Raw genomic sequence first — 21,045 nt, 5'->3', positions numbered from 1 at the left:
AAAGTCTGAGAATCAGTCTGGATTCTATTGTGTGACATGTTGCTGATTTCACATTCCTAAAAAATGAACTAATCCTTGCAGATAGATAGATAGATAGATAGATAGATAGATAATAGATGAGATAGATAGATAGATAGATAGATAGATAGATAGATATAGATGATATTTTAAGAAAAAAATCTATATTTTATGGCTCTTCTCTAATTATTCTGTTCTCTAATTGTAAGTGTGGATTTTTCTCATTAGGATTCTTTAATAATATCTAATTCTTAAATAGCACCTGGTATAAGTGGTATTTCTAGATTGATTGTAAATGTATCATTTATAGAAATTTGAGGGACCATTAAAAATCCTTCCAACATCCATTTTATCTGGAAGTTCAACATGCAAAGTAGGTCACCACATATAAAGATTATAAGATTTATATCACAGAAAACAAAGGAGTTTCCACTGATAACATTCACAAATGAACAGTTACAGTATGATATGTTAGAAGTGACTAAGGATTATTATAAATTTTCAGTATTTTGGGTGATTTCTATAAATCAATGCAAATAAAGTTCACTTCCCCTTAAGCATTTACTATTTATTTTAAATCTCAAATTTCACATATTTAATATTTTTACTTCTGGCATAATCAGGTATTTTTATTTTATCTGTAAGGCCATAATTTAGTTTTCATTTTTAGATGACTTATATTTTAAGTCAGTTTGAAATGTTCAGCCACATTTGGAGATTTTATAAGTTGTCAATTTCTCTTGTAATTTATTATTTATTTATTTAGTTAGTTAGTTAGTTAGTTTCTCTCCTTTTAGTTCTGTGAACATTTACAAATAAAGGACAAGAATCTCTTTATACTGCTCTTGACTACTTCAGGATCCTGTTTGAAAATGTTCTAAAGTCTATTTTTTTTTCTTTTTACACATTTGAAAAAGTCTTCTGAAATATTTCTGAAAATGGCATTATATTTAGGATTTTTCTTTTATTTTTGTATCACAGGCCATCTTTGATTAGGCACAGCTAGGTTATTTGAATCATTTCCTGGTCTTTCCCCTCCTGCTGCTTATAACTTTTTTTTTTTTTTTTTTTTTTTTTTGTATCAAAGGGATCAACAATTAAGTGAACTCATTGGTACAGATCTGATTGTCCAGAAAAGTAAGTATTTAATAGAATCCTGAATTTGGAAGTGAATTTCTATTTCTCTTTCAGCAGGTTAAAAAAAAATCTATAAATATATCTCTAAACGTGACTTTAGCCTGGGCTATAAAAATGCCCGAAAAGAATAATAAGTAATAAAAATAAACTAATTAGTTTCAAAATATCTGTAATTCCAGCTTCTAGTCATAATATAAGGACTAGATTTACCTTTCTCTATAAATATGCAAAGAAAAATCAAAACCTGAAAACAGACACTGGCTAACAGCATTTCAGGACTGTGATCCCTACGAGAAGACAAACAGATGATGTCAGCCTTATAATTGTTCTGGCTTGCTATCTAGACACAATTTTTAAAAAGCCAGCAACCACACAGAGGAGAGGAATGTGAATGGTGGATAGGAAAGGCTGAGGCAGGTGGTAGTGGTGGGGGCAGAGTTCTGAAAAGAGGGAGATTTGCAAAAAAGAGCTCCAGAAATCTAAATAAAGAGTTCTTTTACATCTTTGCTAAGTATTCAGATATGTAAGCACAGAGTGAAGCTCCAGGAGGCCTGATAGAGAAGAACCAGGTATAAGGTCAAAATTCCCAGCACCTGCACAGGTAAGTTCTAGAAAATATATTAAACTCTAACCAGCAAAGTAGACTGTCCCTAATGATCCTTTAGCATATTTAGGAGAGTGAATTGTTATCAGAAGGGATCATATGTAAGTAATTGGGGGTAAACTATCAATTGAACAAAGGCTACCCCAGACCTTCCCCCAGCAAAGCTTTAAAAATGCCTCAGATGGGGGTACCCAGTTGGCTCAGTCACTTAGGCATCTACCTTCGGCTCAGGTCATGATCCAGGAGTCTTCGGATCTTGGAATTGAGCCCTGTGTCAGGCTCCCTGCTTAGCAGAGGGGTCTGCTCCTCCTTTTCCCCCTTCCCCTCCCCATTTGCTGTCTGTCTGTCTGTCTGTCTCTCTCTCAGATAAATAAATTCTTAAAAAAAAAAAAAAACCTCAGAGGAAGAAACTGACTTACAAGTAATTTAATTGTGTGATAATACAAAGCCTAACACTTTTTAAAGGAAGAAAAATCTCCAGGATTCTTACAAATTCATATCTGTAATGTTTAGCATAAAATCAAAATAACTGATTATGCTATGTAGAAATATATAGCCCAAAACAGGAGAAAAACAATCAATAGAAATATGACTATAGGGGATCCCTGGGTGGCGCAGCGGTTTGGCGCCTGCCTTTGGCCCAGGGCGCGATCCTGGAGACCCGGGATCGAATCCCACGTCAGGCTCCTGGTGCATGGAGCCTGCTTCTCCCTCCTCCTGTATCTCTGCCTCTTTCTCTCTCTCTATGTCTATCATGAATAAATAAATAAATCTTTAAAAAAAAAAAGAAATACGACTATAAATGACATAAATGACAAAGCTAACAAATGCATTAAAGTTATTACAAATATGTAAACATAATATAAACAAAATAAAAAGGAGAATGGAAATTTAAAAGAGAACTAAATAGAAATTATAGAGGTAAAACATAAAGTGTCTAAGTGAAAATTTTAATCACAGATTAGACACTACACAAGAAAATATTGGTAAATTTACAGATTTAGCAATGAATCTATTGAAAACTTCAAAAAAGGGAGATAAAATTAAGACGTATTATTAACCTACAGGATAAAATGAATTAATCTAATATACATGGAATAGGAATTCCAAAAATGGTAGGAACGGGATAAACAAACAGAAAAGAAGAGAAGAAACAGAGGCTAACACGTTCTCAAACCTGAATAAAACTATAGTGCTAGCTCAATCACCAATGGGATGAACAAAGCACAAAATAAAGCACAAACACAATCAAAATAAAATTGCTCAAAAAAAAAAAAACAGTGATAAGAAGAAAACAATATCCAGAGAAAAGAGACAAAGTATACGAAACAAAACAAAAGATAAAAATGACTGCATATCACTCACCAGAAACTAAGTAAGCCAAAAGCTAATAAAATAACATCTTGAAAGTGCTGAAAAATTATAGTTTAAATTCTATGCCCAGGCGCCCCTATAGTTTAATGATACTATTCCTACACAACTTTTTCAGAAAACAGAGATCAACATTACCCTGATTACCAAAAGCCAAAAAATAAATTTTAAAGACTTAAAACTTGGAATTAATATCCTCATGAACATATAAGTTTCTTAACAAAATACTAGCAAATATGATGCATCAAAATTAAGTTAGTTTTATTCTACGAAAACAAGGTTGATTTAATATTTGAACATCAACCTGCATATTTACCACATTAGTAGGCTTTTACAAGACTATAATTATCATGAAATATGCAATTGAAAGGCCTTTGAGAAAAGTCAATACTTACTCATGATTTAAAAAAAGACAAAACAAAACTCTCAGCAAATTCATAATATAAGGGAATTTTCTCAACTTGATAAAGGGGTCCTATGAGAAATTTTCAGCTAAAATAACAATGGTGAAAGAGTAAATCCTTTTTCTTTAATATCAGCAAGAAGAAAATGAATCCCACTCATCATTACCAGCCCATTCAGTAAGCCAAAAATAAAAATGTGTGGGGATACGACAGAATTAAAACTGTCTTTATTCACATGTGACACATGAAGAATTATGTATCTGCATCTACACTAAGGATCTATTAAAAAAACTACCAGAACTTGTAAGCTAATAACTACCATACAATACCAGATATAGTTATATAGAGATATTTACATCAGTAATGAATAGGAATGCAAAATAAAACTATAATGAGATACCACTACAAACCTCATAGAACAGCTATAATTCAAGACTTGACAACGCCAATGTTGATAGTTGGTTACTTATATACATTGCTTATAAGAATGGAAAATGACCACCATTTAAAAAAGCAATTTAGCTGTTTCTTACAAATTTAAAATCATCTGCCATATAGCTTAACAATTTCATTCCTAGATATCTGACCAAGAAAATGAAAACACATGCCCACACAGAGATATGTACACACATGTATTGTTAGCTTCCTTATTCCCCATAGCCACAATTTGGGAATAATCCAAAGGTCCATAAATAAGCAAATGAATAAACATGCTGGTATATCATATGACTGAAGGCTAGTCAGCAATAAAAAGGAATGAACTACAGATACAACTGCACAATATGGATTGTCCCACAAATATTATGTTAAGAGGAAGAAATCAGACACAGAAGAGCAGATACTCTTGAGTCATTTATATGAAACTCTAGAAAAATAATTACAAACTACATTAGGATAAAGCAGAACAGTGATGTCTGGGACTGAGGATGAGGAGATGAGATTTACTGTGAAGGAAGGTTTTGGGTAATAAAAATGCTGTGTCTTAATAGTGGTGGGAGTTGCCTGGCTGTATACAGTTCTTGAAACTCATCAAAATATACATTAACTAGGGACAGATTTTATGAAAATTATGCCTTGATAAAGTTTTCTTGAACAATAAAACTTCTCAGTTTTATATCTGTTATAAAAAATTGACAATTCCCAAAAGAAATGTGTGTATACTTCAGTTCTGTATCTCAGTTCACACATCAAGCAATATATTAAAATATTATGCTAATTGACATTTTAGTAATTCAATTTAATATATTATGATGACATCATATAATTGACAAATCCCTAGGATCCCTAAGATTGAGGATCTCTGAGTTAGGTTCCAGTTCAGCCTAGTACTAGATATATGATCTTCACCATAGTCAGTGAGCTTGTCCATGTCTCAGTATTCATATTTAATAAAAGAAAATATAATACAAACCCAGAATAGCATAGTAATATTCAAATGGCCTAACAATATTAAAATCTCTTTATTAGAATTTTAAAGGACTATACAAAGATGGACTTACTTCTATATTATCAATAATAATTATAAAAGTAGATATTGGATTTGCTACAACTTGTGCAGGGAGTCTGCAGTTGTCTGAAATAAGAGTTGATTTATGCTATAAGGTCAACCAAAATTTAGAGAATGTTTAACCTTTATATTTAGCTTATGTGCGTTTTGTTGAAAGAGATGAGAGACTACAGGAAAAAAATAAGTGATGGCAATTTTATCACTCAAAAATATAATATAATATGTATCATCATCATATAGAAAGAAAACACATACTCCTCTTTTGATTCTAGACAAGGTTTTTTCCCTTCTAATATATCTTAGTTTAACATTTTTCATAGAAGCCAGATAGGTTGATTTTTATTTATTCCAAAACTACTACAAATAAATTTATTTAAAACTAGCAGCTAACTGCTTCAATAAGGATCCATTTTCCATTTTCTTTAATTTTTTGCTCATGGACCCTTAAGTATACATTGATTTGCTGTATGTTATTTTTTTCATTTCCTCCTGTATATGAATGTATTTTGCATTAAAATGAATAACCAACCATAGTAAACCTACTGGAAAGAACAAAGCAACTACCTAAATAATAAACTGTGATTACAAATAATTTTATGACAAAATATCTATTGTCTTGCTGCTAGATAATTTGGGTCACTTCTTGAGAACTATCTAATAAGAGAAAATAAAAAGAAAACAATTTATGGAAACAATGTATAAAATAGAGGGAAATGGAAAGCAACTTAGTTTTATAGATTTATTCAGTTGTAAAAAAGATGGGGCATATTAACACTGTAACAAGCTGAAAAGCCAAGGAGAAAAATAATTATTTAGATAAGTAAAATGGAATGTAAAAAAGAAAATAGCAGATAGAAGAATTCTACAAAAAATTCTAACAGCTTCCTGACAATATGATTAACTAAATAATGGAGTCATGCCCATACAGAAATTCTAAGCACAGTATTACTTAGGAAATGTAAAACCTAGTTTGGACAAATAATTAGATGCAGATGGACTGGACAAATTCCATGGTCATTGGCAAGAACTTGGCTTTCTGAAGGCTCTGGGATGGCAACTGTTTTGCAGTGAACGAATCTAAGCTGCAAGCTTGCTTGGCCAACAAATAGATCAACATTTGCTCTTGGGATGGATGTTAATATAAATCTATTATTTTCTTTCTAAAAGGGTTTATCTTTCTCCTATGTTGTGTCTTTCCTAAAGAAAAGCGATTCTCTAATCTCCCTCAGCATAAGTGAATGTTTAATTTTCTGTTTAACATTGGGAAATAACTATTTTTTTCATGGCTAAATGAGTTTCTTGATTTCAAGTTGTTCTTATTTGTTTGAATCCTAAAATAGTTTAAAAGATGGACTATGACTATAAACAAGTCCACTTAAAGAGGAATCACTTTTTAGCTAGTTTTTCAAGACTGATCTCCTATTAAAATACCCCAGCCATACTTTAGTCATGATGCAATAAAATTATTATTTTAATTTGCAATGGATGAAGCTGAACCATTCCAAACTAAGGACATCTAATATTTCCTATTATTAGGACTGCAATTTGCCAATATATAAGGAGAGAGACACAATTATTTTAACCCATGAAAGCTGAATGTATATGACCTTTCATTTTCCTTTAAATCCTTCCTCTTTTAATCCACTCAAAATATATGGGCATGGCACTCATTTAAAGTGAAGCTTAGACTTGTGAAATTGCATACCTAACCATTTCATAGAAAGATTTTACGACTTATTTTACCAGATTTTATAAAAGAAAACTCAAATTACACATGGTAAACCAATATTTAAAAAAACACAAAAATAATCTAATTTGATTGACAAAAGGATGAAACAGATGGTAAATTTGCTGTTTTATTAAGTTTTAGAAAAAATAGAGAGCAGTAATAATTAAGCCTTTTGATGGAAGGCAATTCAGGAAAGGCAAAACTTCATAGTTTTATTCAACAAATATTTTTTAAGTATCATTTATATGTCAAGGTATGGGCTATCTAGATATGCAAAAATAAATAGGCTTGGATCCTGTAGTTTACAGTCTAAGGGCTAAAACCTATCTACAAATTGATCACGACAGTGTTACTTTAACTGAAAAAGAAGAGAGATGAATAGCTGGAGCAAGAGAACAAAATGAGGAGAGGAGAATGCCATTTGTTGAACGTCATTTGTGTGCTCGATACATCATTCCACATATCATGTATTAAAATACTCCAAAGCATTATTATTTTCATTTTAAAGATGAAGACATGATTTTTTAAGTAATTTTCTGTAGATAAAGATTAAGATTTGAATTCAAACCTGGCAGCTCTACAACTCTTCTTCCCCAAAATAAAAATTTTTAGAGGATTGCAATCCTGAATAAATTCTACACATGTAAGTTTGCACTAATTTCTCATGGGCAATGACCTAATACTATGAAATGCTGGAATGAAGATCTAACTTCCCTGAATGTGTTGAGGCTCTCTATATATACATACCTGCCAAGTTCCCTTTCAAATGAGATACAGAAAGAGAGGAATTAACTTTATTAAAATATTTCCACCAAACCTTTGCTGCCCATCTCCCTTTTTGAAATCTCAGGTAGGGGATCCCTGGGTGGCGCAGCGGTTTGGCGCCTGCGTTTGGCCCAGGGCGCGATCCTGGAGACCCGGGATCGAATCCCACATCGGGCTCCCGGTGCATGGAGCCTGCTTCTCCCTCTGCCTGTGTCTCTGCCTCTCTCTCTCTCTCTCTCTCTCTCTCTCTCTCTCTGTGACTATCATAAATAAATAAATATTAAAAAAAAAAAAGAAATCTCAGGTAGAGTTGATTTGGCAAAGATGAACTTTGAATAAGGAGAGATGGAGGTGACTCTAGTGTTCTAAAATTTAAAACTTAAACTTGGATATTGTTCCAGTTACCTATTGTTACATAATAAACTAGTTCAAAACTTAGATATTTTTCTAAAGATTTTGAGGGTTATAAATGTGGGAAAAGCATACCTAAAAGAGTTTATCTCTAGCTCACTTTGTCTCACATGCAGATATTGGGGCAGGGGATCCATTTATAAGTGGTCTCTTCACTCACATATTTGGCATCTAATTGCTCCTTTGTCTCTTTTTTTCCCTCTGTATATGGTATTTCAATACACTGGCCTCGGATGCCTGGGTGGCTCAGTAGTTGAGCATCTGTCTTTGGCTCTGGGCATGATCCCCAGTCTGGGACCGAGTCCCACATTGGGCTTCCTACAGGAAGCCTGCTTCTCCCTTTGTCTATGTCTCTGCCTCTCTCTCTCTGTCTCTCATGAAAAATAAGTAAATCTTTAAAAAAATACACCTGGCCTTTCCATGTAATTTGGAAATCTCACAGCATGGACAAACTCTTACACATCATTGATTACTACTACTTCCAGAGTAAGCATTCTGAGAGCAAACAGTCCAAGGAGACCCCAAGTAATTTGCAAAGATTTTTATGACCTAACCGTAGGAGTTGAAGGATGTCATTTTCTCATATTCTATTGACTAAATAAGTCACTTCATCCAATAGGGAAAAAGAGCAATTGATTCTACCTCTTCATGTGTATCTAGAAAGGGAAGGGATTGGTGGTGACCATCTTGAAGACAGACTTTCACAAATGTAGAGAAGTCCTAATATAAATAATCGTTAAACTCACTAATCAACTATCTTCTAATCTACTCAAATTTAAAAAGAATTTCATCACAATTTCATATTCTACCCAAATTTCAAAAGAATTTCATCACTTATAAACCAAATAAGTGGGAAGTACCACAAACTCCCTAAGTTTACTGTAACTAATGTGAGCTAATGTCAGCAAAATTTCTCTAAGCAGGTGGAGAGACCCCTTTGGCTAAAAGATATAGAAGAGAAATTTGTAAATGTAGATTGGTTTGGATGAAAAATGCTTGTAAGAGTAAAATATGATGCTGGATGCTTTGTCCAACCTTTAAATCTACACTTTCACAAGTGAGAAACTAGATGAGATTTTTCTACTATTCACTGGCTGAAAAAGCTTATGAACATCTAGGGTGCAGTTTGAATTAAATCTAATAATCAATAAGATACGCTACTACCCTCAAAGACATATAAACACAATCTGGCAACAAGTCACTTGAGTCAATTTGCACTGCAGAACAAAAATCCACTCAAGCCCACGCCCTGGATCCTTTCCCAACAAAAGTAAGCTGATACATACCAGAAAGGATAACTGTGGAACAAATTTAAAAACTGATGACTATCTACCCAGAACTAAAGGGATCTACACACACATACACACATATCTTTATTCTAAGAAAAATCTCTGTGACTATGCAAAAAAAAGGGGCTGGGGATCTTCTATTTCAGCTCCTCAGAAGATGTTCATTCACATAAAATGGTATTTTGTATATGTAGTATATATGTAGTAGTATATGTCAAAGAAAAATTGTAACAGTAAAGTTAAACAGGCAAGAGAGACTTTTATAAAAGATTATTTGCAATAGGGAAGAGAGATTGAATTTAATTCCTTCAAAGAAAAAGTGAGAATGTTTTTAAGCATTAGGGTAAACTAGTGGAAAACTACTAGAACATGTTAGTAGGGAGATTGATCAATGTGATTAGGCCATCTGTGTTTGCTAATTGCTTATCTAAGTTAGGCTCCTACTATCTCACAGAGACTGGGAGTTGGGAGCAATATCTTCCTTGATGATTATATCTCCAATGGTTGGCTCCCCCGTCCTTAAGAAAAGTATTCCTGGATTGTAAAACCATAAAAAAGACTGAGAGAAGATTTACATCTCAAGGGGCAGAGAGCAAATTTATAATTGAAAGTTTTCTGAAGTAAATGTTTTAAGAAAAGGAAGGTCAAACCCCACAAGTTTATGGTCAATTTATCCTCAACAAAGCAGGAAAGAATATCCAGTGAGAAAAAAGTATCTTCAACAAATACTGCTGTCAAACAGGCAGAAACATGCAAAAGAATAAAACTAGACCAGTTTTGTACACCAAGCACAAAAACAAATTCAAAATGGTTAAAGACCTAAATGTGAGACCTGAAACCATAAAAATCCTAAAGGAGAACACAGGCAATAACCTCTTTGACATCAGTCATGGCAACTTCCTTCTAGATATGGCTCCTGAGGTAAGGGAAATAAAATCAAAAATAAACCATTGGGACTTCATCAAAATAAAAGGTTCTGCACAGTGAAAAAAAACCAACAAAACTAAAGGCAACTTATAGAATGGGAGAAGATATTTGCAAATGACATATCTGATAAAGGGTTGGTATCCAAAATATATAAAGAACTAATAAAACTGAATACCCGAAAAACAAATATTCCAATTAAAAATAGGCAGAAACATGAATATTTTTTTCCAAGAAGACATACAGATGAGCAACAGACACATGAGAAGATGCTCAGCGTCACTTATCATTGGGGCAATTCAAATCAAAACTATAATGAGATATCACCTCACACCTGTCAAAATGGCTAAAATCAACAAGACATGACAGGTGTTGGTGAGGATTCAGAGTAAAGGGAACCCTCTTATAATGTTGGTGGGAATGCAGACTGATGCAATCACTGTGAAAGAGAGTATGGAGGTACTTCAAAAAGTGACAAATGATATTACCCTATGATCCAACAATTGTACCACTAAAGAATTCTTTAGGTAAATACTAGTGGTACAACTAGGTAAATACTAGTGGTACAATTAGTTTAATACTAGTGGTACAATTAGGTAAATACTAGTGGTACAATTGTTGGGTCATAGGGTAATATCATTTGTAACTTTTTGAAGTACCTCCATACTCTCTTTCACAGAAGAAGAAGGAGGAGGAGGAGGAGGAGGAGGAGGAGGAGGAGGAGGAGGAGGAGGAGGAGAGGAGGAGGGAAGAAAAGGAGAAGAAGAAAAGAAGAAGAAGAAGAAGGAGAAGGAGAAGGAGAAGGAGAATTATTCAAAGAGATATATGCGCCCTGATGTTTATAGCAGCATTATTAACAATAGCCAAACTATGGGAAGAGCCCATTGTCCACCAACTTATGAATGGATAAAAGAAGATGTGGTATATATGTACAAGGGAATGTTATTCAGCCATAAAAAAGAATGAAATCTTTTCATTTTCAATAAAACAGATGGAGCTAGAGAGTATTATGCTAAGCATTAAAATAAGTCAGTCAGAGAAAGACAAATACCACATGATTTAACTTATATGTGGAATTTAAGAAACAAAACAAATTACCAAAAGAAAAAAAGAGGCAAACCAAGAAACAGACTCTTAACTACAGAAACCAGATTGTTACCAGAGAGAAGGAGAGGGGTGGGAGAAGCAGGTGATCGGGATGAAGGAGCGCACTTGCTGTGATGATAACCAGGTGATGTACGGAAGTGCTGGATCACTATATTGTACACCTGAAACTAACATTACACTGTATGTTAACTAACTGGAATTTAAATAAAAACATTCAAAAAAAGCAAAGGGAGGTCAGTGGTTTATAGTCAAGAAGGAAAGTATCTGAAGTTTAGTAAACCTGAGAGGCATATTAAGACCATCTTAGAGTCATATATACGTATCAAGTCTTGGATATTTTATCTAGGCAGCCTTACCTAAGAAAAGACTCTAAGCAAGTAACTCATATAAAGTGTACGAGCTCAGAGATGAATCTTGTGCCCCAGCAAGGACTTTAAACCGCCTAATAAACTGAGACACACCCCTCAGCTTCAATTCCTCCCTCCAGACAAGTTGGAACAAAAAGTAATTGCTATGATGATGTCCTGCATGGAAGAAAACCCAATCTCTACCCAGCTTTATCCAAGCTTAAAAGAAAGCCCCAAAGCATTAATTTTGCAACATGTGGAGAATACTGCATTCAGCAATCCTATATGCTTTGTTAAAACTAATTTACAACCTTCAAATTACATCTTATATAGGCCATGCCCCTTTAGGCATTTTGGTCGTCCTAAGATTCTGTAAAATAGAATCCCCTCATAGAGGAGTTGTCAGGCTCACAAGCCTCTGCAAATTTGCCTTAGGGAGTCACACAATGGTTATGAAAAATGCTGTCTATGTGTTTTACCATTCCCGAAATCCTTCCTTGTAAATTACACAGAGCATAGCTGGCATTTTCTAGGGAGCAGAAATGTACTGCTAGGCCTCTGGTATAATACATAGGAAAAAAAAAAAAGAACACAAAAATCTAGGCAGTTGCCATCTAAAATTCTCCTTAAAACTAATGAACAAAATGAAAAAACTCGTATAAGCTATATGTAGCATGCTCCAATCATAAGACAAGTATTTTGAGTATTTAAGGAAATTTCTGAGCTCTTTACCCTGAATCCTTCCTGATATTTGACTTTACAATTACACATTCATAGATTTTGGTTGAGGCTCTGATCTCAGTAAAAATTTAAATAACTCAAAGAAAAGTTAGAATTTACAATTATGATATGCTGACCCTTCAGTACACTGAAGTCACGGGGTGTGAATAATGATTTTTGAAGAAGAAAACCCCCAAAAATCCATAATGTGCACAAAGTAATAATGAGAAATACAACTCTTTTGTTTTAAGCAAGTCACACTTGGAGGCTATTCATTACAATAGTATAACATCACATATGCTGATTAGTATAAACATTAAATAGAAAAATATTAGCAAATTAAACCTAAAGGAAGTAGAGAAAGTTAAAAAAAAGTATAAAAATATAATAGAAAGCAATCTATAGATTCATACCTAATTATTAAAAGTTGGTTCTTGGGACGCCTGGGTGGCTTAGCCTGGGATGATCCCGGAGCCCTGGGATGAAGTCCCACATCAGGCTTCCTGCATGGAGCCTGGGTCTCCCACTGCCTATGTCTCTGCCTCTCTCTCTCTCCGTGTCTCTCATGAATAAATAAATAAAAATTTTTTAAAAGTTTAAAAATAATAAAAATAAATAAAAGTAAAAGTTGGTTCTCAGAAAAGACTAATAAAATTTATAAGACAGGTAACACACTAAGAGAGGCAAGTGAAATAATCAATATAGTGAATGAAAAATGGAACATCACAACAACCTACAAATATATTAAAAATAAAGTTAATATGATAACCATTCATACAAGATGTTTGCTTTGGTAATAACCCTGATGAATGGTAAAGAAAGGAAAGTCTCTTCAATAAATTGCTCTAGGTGAAATAGAAACCACTACAAATTCTTTCCTTCCACCAAGAAGTGGAATCTATCCCACCCTTCCTCCCTCCATCTGGCTTTGACTTATTTGGCCAGTGAAACGGAAGGAAATAGAATGTAACACAGATTGAAACAGTGTTTGGTGCCTTGGAACTTGTCTTCTTTTGTTGACCTTGGAACTTCTGTGACCACCATGATGTGAATAAGCCCAGACGAGCCTGCTGGATAATGAAAATGAGGTGACCCAGCCAGTCAACCACCATAACCCAATCATACACATGTTAACAGGGGGCCAGTCAATATGCCTACAGAGACTGGAAGTTGGGAGCAATATCTTCCTTGATGATTATATCTCCAATGGCTGGCTCCCACATCCTTAAGAAAAGTATTCCTGGATTGTAAAACCATAAAAAAGACTGAGAGAAGATTTATATCTCAAGGGGCAGAGAGCAAATTTGTAATTGAAAGTTTTCTGAAAGTGATTCCCCTCATGAGAGGAAGTAAGATTTCGTAAGAGAAACTAACTTTATTTCATAGCTGCTATTGACAAATTCGGGAAATTTTCTCTTTTTATGGTGACCATACATTTTATGTCATGCTTTCAGATAAAAAAAATGGCTTAATTCTTCGATGAGTGAACAGAGATTTAAATAATCTTAAATGTGTTACCTGCTCACATTTTTCTATTTAAATATTTGCATATTCTCTCTCCCTTCCCACTCTCCTCAATGTTCCTGGATTTCCACTTTAACTTCTCACTCTAAGAGACTGGTATTCCACCCATACACAAATTCATTTTTCTTAGGGGTTTCTTCTTTTGAATACCATGTAGACCAGGCCTAAAGAATGTCTCTTTCCTTGCTAATAATAGATACAGTATTAAAACAATCATAAAATATCAATCAGAAGAAATATTTATATATTGTGGTTTTCTGAGTAGTTGGAGAGGGGCAAATTACTTGATATCAATGATTACTAGACACCACAATGAACTTTGGTGAAAATCTGTTAGTCATTCATCGAACTGAGCTATATTCCAAGTTGTCATGGACTCCAGAAATATGACCTGGGGCTACCTATGGGTATGTGTGTAGCTTCTCCTCATGTAGCAAAACCAGCTGGGTTGCATAGGTACATCATCAAATGACAAAATTTTAGGAAGCATTGAAAGGTTTTAGCAATTTTAACACTCAGTAGGCATTAAATTTAGACATTTGTAGATAAATAAAAATAGAGAAGGAAGTTGTAAGGAAAGTTGATTATGAGTATAATCTACAGAATTACCTAAAAGCAAGGGATAGAAAGTTTTTAAAAATCTTAATGATTTTTTAAAAATCATCTGTAAATATTGCAATAAAAAAGTAAAGTCTCAAAAAGAAAAAAAAAAAAGTAAAGTCTCCTGTAAAGGCAATTCAAAAATTCATCATACAGAAAAATCTACCTCAAATAATATTTTAATTATCTCCTTCTTGCCTTAACATTGTACTAAGTATTGTGAAAGATCAAAACAACTTTCAGATATGATTCTGGATACTGTGGTCTAAAAAGGAAATAAACTTCAAAATTCAAAGAAATGGACATTGAAAGGACTTATGTCTGTGTTTTCTGAGAATCAGTTTAAGGAACTGAAAGTGAACCTGGAGAGAAATGAACTCAGCATTAGTGTAGAATACATTTTAGAGACTTTCTTGGACAAAAATCTATGTTATTCTAGGAGGGCCTTACAGGATGGCATTGACATTGTTGAGTACTCTTAATAGATAGTTGGATGCCATATTAAGAAAAAGTTTATTAAAGAGTTCTCTAAATGCTAAACAAGGTGGCTCAATAAGCAATAACGCCCTCACTAGCAAAAATATTTATAAGCTTGACAAGCATTTGGCAAGGTTGATTTTAAGTCTTTACAAAACTAAGAATGTGTAGTAAATGAATCAACTTTGGTAGGTATCTTTTACTCTTGAAGCCAACAAGTCAGTTGAGTAGAACAAATTATTAAAGGCAAAACAACTAAAGAAAAATGTACTCCTAAACCAGGTCATGGAAAAAAGCCCATCAACCAAAAAACATTGGGGAGAAGGTTTTCACAAGTGCTCCTACAGGTGGGTAAGCCTTCTGTGGTGACCTCTACAAAGAACGGAGACAAAGGTAATTTTGTAGAGAGGCCAGGGCTGTGAAACAATGTGAAAACTGAAGAAGTGAACTGGAATCTGGTGGATAAGGTAGGATATGTGCAAAGAATAAGGGTGGGATTAGCATAGCAAGAATTATTGGAGGAAGCAGGACAATGAGTCTTGAGAGATGGGTAAAATTAGGTCAAGGTAAAGGAAAAGCATTTTATTTTATTTTATTTTTAGATTTTTAAAAATTTATCGATTCATGAGAGACACACAGAGAGAGGCAGGGACATAGACAGAGGGAGAAGCAGGCTCCCTGTGGATAGCCTCATGCAGGACTGGATCCCAGGACCCCGGGATCACAAACTGAGCTGAAGGCAGATGCTCAACTACTGAGCTTCCCAGATGCCCCAGAAAAGCATTTTATATAAAAGTTTACTTCTAAAGGGACTCCTCCTTTGAATGAATTTTCTTCATTTTGCTTTAATACTGAAAGTATGTCTCTGCCTCTTGATGTTTCAATATTGTCATCTTGGCACGCAGCCACAGAAATCACAATGTTGATGAAATATGCTGAGCTTCGGCCAGAATTCAGACCCACATGGTACACTGAGGCCGTATTAGGAAAAACCCTTGCCTAGCAAAGGCAGTATAATTATATAGGTCGGGTGAATTGCTTAGATCAAGATAGCAGTGCCTCATATACTTAAGGAGATCACCCATCATTCCCTGTGGCACGGTCTCATATTCTTTCTTCACTGTTTTGAGAACATCAGAAGCCACATGAGTAGAAACAGAAAGAAAATAGTGGAGTCCTGAGCAGATACACACACTGATAGCAGAACTTCTGAAATATACATTCAGGAGATGAAAGGATGGACCTAAAACAAGATTCATCTGCTCCACTTAGTACTGGCGAATATTTCTGGGGGAATCTAGAAGTTCAGCCTGAACAAAAATTTAATCATACTGCAGTCCCAGAATACTGCACAGTCAATTCTGTTATAAAACTTGTGGTGCAAACCTGATTTTTTTCCAATGTGATTGATACACTGATATATTAAATTTGATGACAAAGCAGATTTGCATTTGTTTATATGTGATTCTATCCACAGGAAACACTAGATGAATGCAGACAACAGCCCCCAGCTGAATGAGCCATGCAAGAGTACACACAACACAAGCACACCTCAAACCTCTACTGGCCACCTCAACTCATTGCCTGGTTGTGTGTTGAGAGTCACAACCACGCACATGTGATATTACACCATTCCCTCTGATTTCTTTTTTTTTTTTTTTTTTTTATTCATTCCCTCTGATTTCAAGGAACCTTCCATCCACCACTTGACAGCAACAAAAGCTGCAACCTTGTGATGCCCACTTCCAGAAGAGAATTTAAGGCTTTTGTTCCGGGAAAACTGCTATCTTTATTATACTACTTACAGATTTCTTAACCATTTAATGTCTGTAAAACTGTGCTACTGTTGTAATTAGGCTCCTATCTTTACTGTCTAGTGTGTCTGACTAAAGTTTTGAGTGTTATAAGCCAGTCTCATTTTTCTCATAAGCCCTGCATTTTTTATTGCATTAATTTGCATACCATGATGATTTTTTAGCAACACATATGTATACCTTAGGGCAGAACTGACTGTACTATGAAAATTCTTTGTCCCGCAGTGCAACAGTGAAGGTAAGATTATGTAGATGACCAACAACCAAGGGTCTCAGTAGATGTTGGTCCCAGCTCCCTACAGATACCTGATTGCCGCCTTGTAATGGACAAACAAAAACTGGTCAGGAAACAAAAGAAATCCATGAAAAGAGAAGGAGGGAGGATGAAGGAAAAGAAGGAAGGAAAGTGGGGAGGGAGGAAGGACAAGTACATTGATCATAATTGCTCTATGACAATCCACTTAATGCTGTTAGGTAACCATCCTCTTTGGATGAGTTATTCTCTTCCACTACTCCATCCTCACCATCCCCCATCAGAATATTTAAGGTTGCTCTTGAATGCTTAGAAGGAGTACATGAAAAGCAACTAAGATAGTTCCAGTCTTTTTTAACATCTGGACTTGGAAAAACTCTGTGAGACTAAACCAAATATTAACTGTACCTGAAAAAAAAAAAATAACTGTACCTGAGCTTCCAGATTCACTCAGAAAAACTCAGCATACCGGGTAAAGCATCCAGATAAAATTGAATCTCATTTCTTGCAGATTCTATATTTGCAAATTCACTGGGAAGCTAGTATTTATCTGTAATCCCCAAATCAATACTTGCAGTGATTTTAGAGTCATTCACAGACACGCAAGGGGCTGGGAAGATTCCGAGTCACCCAATAGGTATGTCTCCAGCTGAATTCCAATGGGGTGGTGCTCTGCCTTCTTGTTTTAGCTCTCATACTATAACCAGATATCCGTTTTGTGCTCTATTTAGTGTAGTCTTTTTAATATTTTTGTGCTTTTCTTTTGGCAGCCTAAAATGGCCCAAATGTATAGAGCTGAAGGGCTGTCTAGTGTTTCTAGTCTCAAGAAGGTTGGGATGAACCTTGTAGCCTAATGTGTATTAGAGAAGCTTCAGCCTAATATGTGTTAAATAAGCTGTAGTTAGGGATGGTGCTATTGGCTGTGTGTTTAACATTAATGAATCAACAACTATTAAATAAGTATTTAAACAGAAACACGGTTATGTATTGATTAGTTGACAAAAATATTACAACCGGCTCACAGAAACCTAACCCTATATTTCTTCTAGGAGCAATGGTTTGGTATTCCCTAATTCAATGTTCACAGAAAATTATAGACCATAACTACCAGAAATAAGGAGAATTAACTATACTCTAAATATATTGTTGTAGTTGCCTTTTGTGTGTCAGTATTTGTGCATTTCCTTATCTCTTTTAGAGCCTAAGCCAGAATCTGCATTGAAGCAACTAGGATTTATTAACCCAGGTACTGCAAAAAAAAAAAAAAAAAAAAAAGAAAAGAAAAAGAAAAAAAAAAAAAGGAGCCATGTTGGGTGTGTTTTAATGTTGATAGAAATTGACAACAGAATGGAGGCATATTCAATGATTGAGCTATAAAGGGGCACCTGCACTGACTCTCCTACTGTAAGATCTGGGTGTTGACTTAGCTCCCCGGATTTTTTTTTCTTCTTCTCATAGTAGTAGATAGATTTGTGGAAATTATGGAAGTTTGGATTACTTGAACTTCATAATAAATAGAGTGTTTTTGGAACGCAAATGAAGAAGGAATGAAGAAGGAATATGATTAATAGAGATATTTTTAACATATAGTGTAACCTATTCATAACAAAAGATAAGAATGCTAATCTTGCCATATAAATATATTATAAGAATGTGACAGGGTAAGTAATTGAAAGATAGATTATCGGTTGCTTCTTCTGTATTCTTTCCTTTCCCTAAGTTCCTTCTTCATTTTCGAGGAGGTATCAAGGTATTGAAGATTCCTTACCAAGGAGGAGCACTGTGTTTCAGGATCATACAAATTGTTACTGAATCAATACTATGGACATACCTACCAATACATATCATGACTTGAATGTTGTTGTCTGGAAGAAACACAATTATAAGTAATATCTGTATAACTACATGTTTACAGTTTCAACATCACTTACCTTAAGTAACTAATTGTGTTCTTAGTGGTTTACCTTGCTACCTTATCACACATGCACACACACATGGACTCATGAGGAATATATTTCATTATTATATCTATTATATTAAACTTTAACTGTAAAAACTAAAATACATCAGGATAGATCTGAATTATTATCTGTATTTTACCGTTAAGAAAATTAATGTTTCAGAGGTGCCTGGGTGGGTGGCTCAGTTGTTCAGTGTTCAACTCTTGATTTCAGCTGAGGTCATGATCTCATGTCAGGCTCCGGGCTAAGTGTAGAGCCTCCTTAAGTCTCTCTCTCTCTCTCCTTCTCCCTTTGTCCCTTCCCCCTTCCTTCTAAAAAAATTAAAAAATTAAAATTAGAAAATTAATGTTCAATTACAGAATCACTGGCCAAAAATTATGAGATGAGGTTACAATTGAACTGAATTTTAACCTAGTTTTTCCTCCAAATATCTATTTCATCTCCTATGTACAGTATCTGTAAACTAATGTTAATTAGTATAAATTAATTTAAAGCAATAATAATGACAACACAATATTTTTCATCCATTATAAATTAAAAAATCTTCCCCAAACTTCAATGACATGCTACAGTTTGCATTTTCAAAGTATTTTGTTTGTTAAGAAGTGATTTTCAGGGATGCGTGGGTGGCTCAGTTGATTAAGTGTCTGCCTTTAGCTCAGGTAATGATGCCGGGGGTCCTGAGATGTGGAGCTCCATGTCTTGGGCTCCCTACTCATAATGGAGTCTGCTTCTTCCTCTTTCTCTACTTCTCCCCCAACTCATGCTCTCTCATTTTCTCTCTCTCTCTCTCAAATAGTCTTTAAAAAAAAGAAGTGATTTTCAAAGGGTGTAGTCTTTCACATAGAGCAAGGAATTATATCACTAAATATGACTTCCTGGAACTCATTTTCCTTGTGGAATTATAATCAAAGCATTTGGTATTTGTTTATTTTTCAAGAGTTAAGAAAATTAAACTTTGTTTTGATAGAATAACATTTTCAAAAACAATAATTTACAGAAGAAAATTAATTCCTGTTCATAACATTTAGAAATGTTTGCTCATCTTGATAATCTTATCTCTGAAAATCTCTGCAATGAGTTAGTTTACAAAGTGGCTGCTCTAGGACAAAGCAAAGAAATTATTTCTTGACCTATTATGAGTGTTCACTCAACTCTTATTTAAGTGTGGTTCCCTGGGTTTCAAGAGGCACAAATAAATACAATGCTGACTCTGCAATGAGCTAAAATATAGGAAATTTACATGAGAATCCTGAAACACATTAGAAAGTGCTTTATTTTTTAAATTCTAGTTTTAATGAAACTGCATCATTTCTGCCAATATCTGGACTGGACAGAAGACAGTAAGAGAACTAGGTTACTACCCTGTGGTGCTAAAATGCAGGGTGTAAATGGCACCTCAATACCAATAATAATATTTCCATTTACCTTGATTTCATAATTCCAAATGTTTATTTCTTCCTTTATAATAGGACAGAAATGGATCATGAAAACAACTGATAATGAGTATAAGAAAAGTTGAGCTGCTAACCCTAAAAATCGCCTTTAACTTATACAATTGCTACAAGGTTTACATGAATTAATTATAAACTATTAGAAGAGCTTTTGGAACATAGGAAGTACAATATACATATTTAATGGATTAATTAATATGTTGTTATTATATATATTCATAATATGTATCTAAATATTTAAAAACAACAGTAATATGGGAAAATATATATGAACAAATAATTATAAGTTTTGGTATTGCCTATTAAAAATTTATCTAGCTGAAAAAATAAGCCAATCACACAATATTTGAGTAACAGATAATAAGTTTTATATACAGAGAAATATTAACCTCCCTCTAAAGATTCTTCTAATTGTTTCTAAGGACACAGGGACTATCTCAAAATTAACTGTTTAGAAGGCCACAAACCAAATCCTCAGGAATTTCAAAGAAAATAGTGTGTTACATATGTTCTCAATGAATGTTGAAATCAGTAATAAAATAGCCCAAAAATGAGATGCTTCTAAACATTTAGAAAAAAACCAACTCATTTTTTAGTCCCTCTTCCTGTAAACTCTAAATAGAACAAGC

At 34.2% G+C, this 21,045-nt stretch overlaps 1 long non-coding RNA gene across 1 annotated transcript; it reads left to right on the top strand.

The window, feature by feature from the left end:
* Positions 1-1,102: 1,102 nt before the first annotated feature.
* On the top strand, positions 1,103-16,923 carry LOC112641202 (uncharacterized). The gene is made up of 3 exons (XR_003124548.3): positions 1,103-1,155; positions 15,217-15,281; positions 16,412-16,923. It is a non-coding gene; the product is annotated as an uncharacterized LOC112641202 (long non-coding RNA).
* Positions 16,924-21,045: the final 4,122 nt, after the last annotated feature.

Source organism: Canis lupus, chromosome 12 (assembly GCF_003254725.2).
Source record: "Canis lupus dingo isolate Sandy chromosome 12, ASM325472v2, whole genome shotgun sequence".
Taxonomy (NCBI): domain Eukaryota; kingdom Metazoa; phylum Chordata; class Mammalia; order Carnivora; family Canidae; genus Canis; species Canis lupus.
Note: the sequence above shows the minus strand (reverse complement) of the source record. Positions and strands in the feature narration are given on the sequence as shown.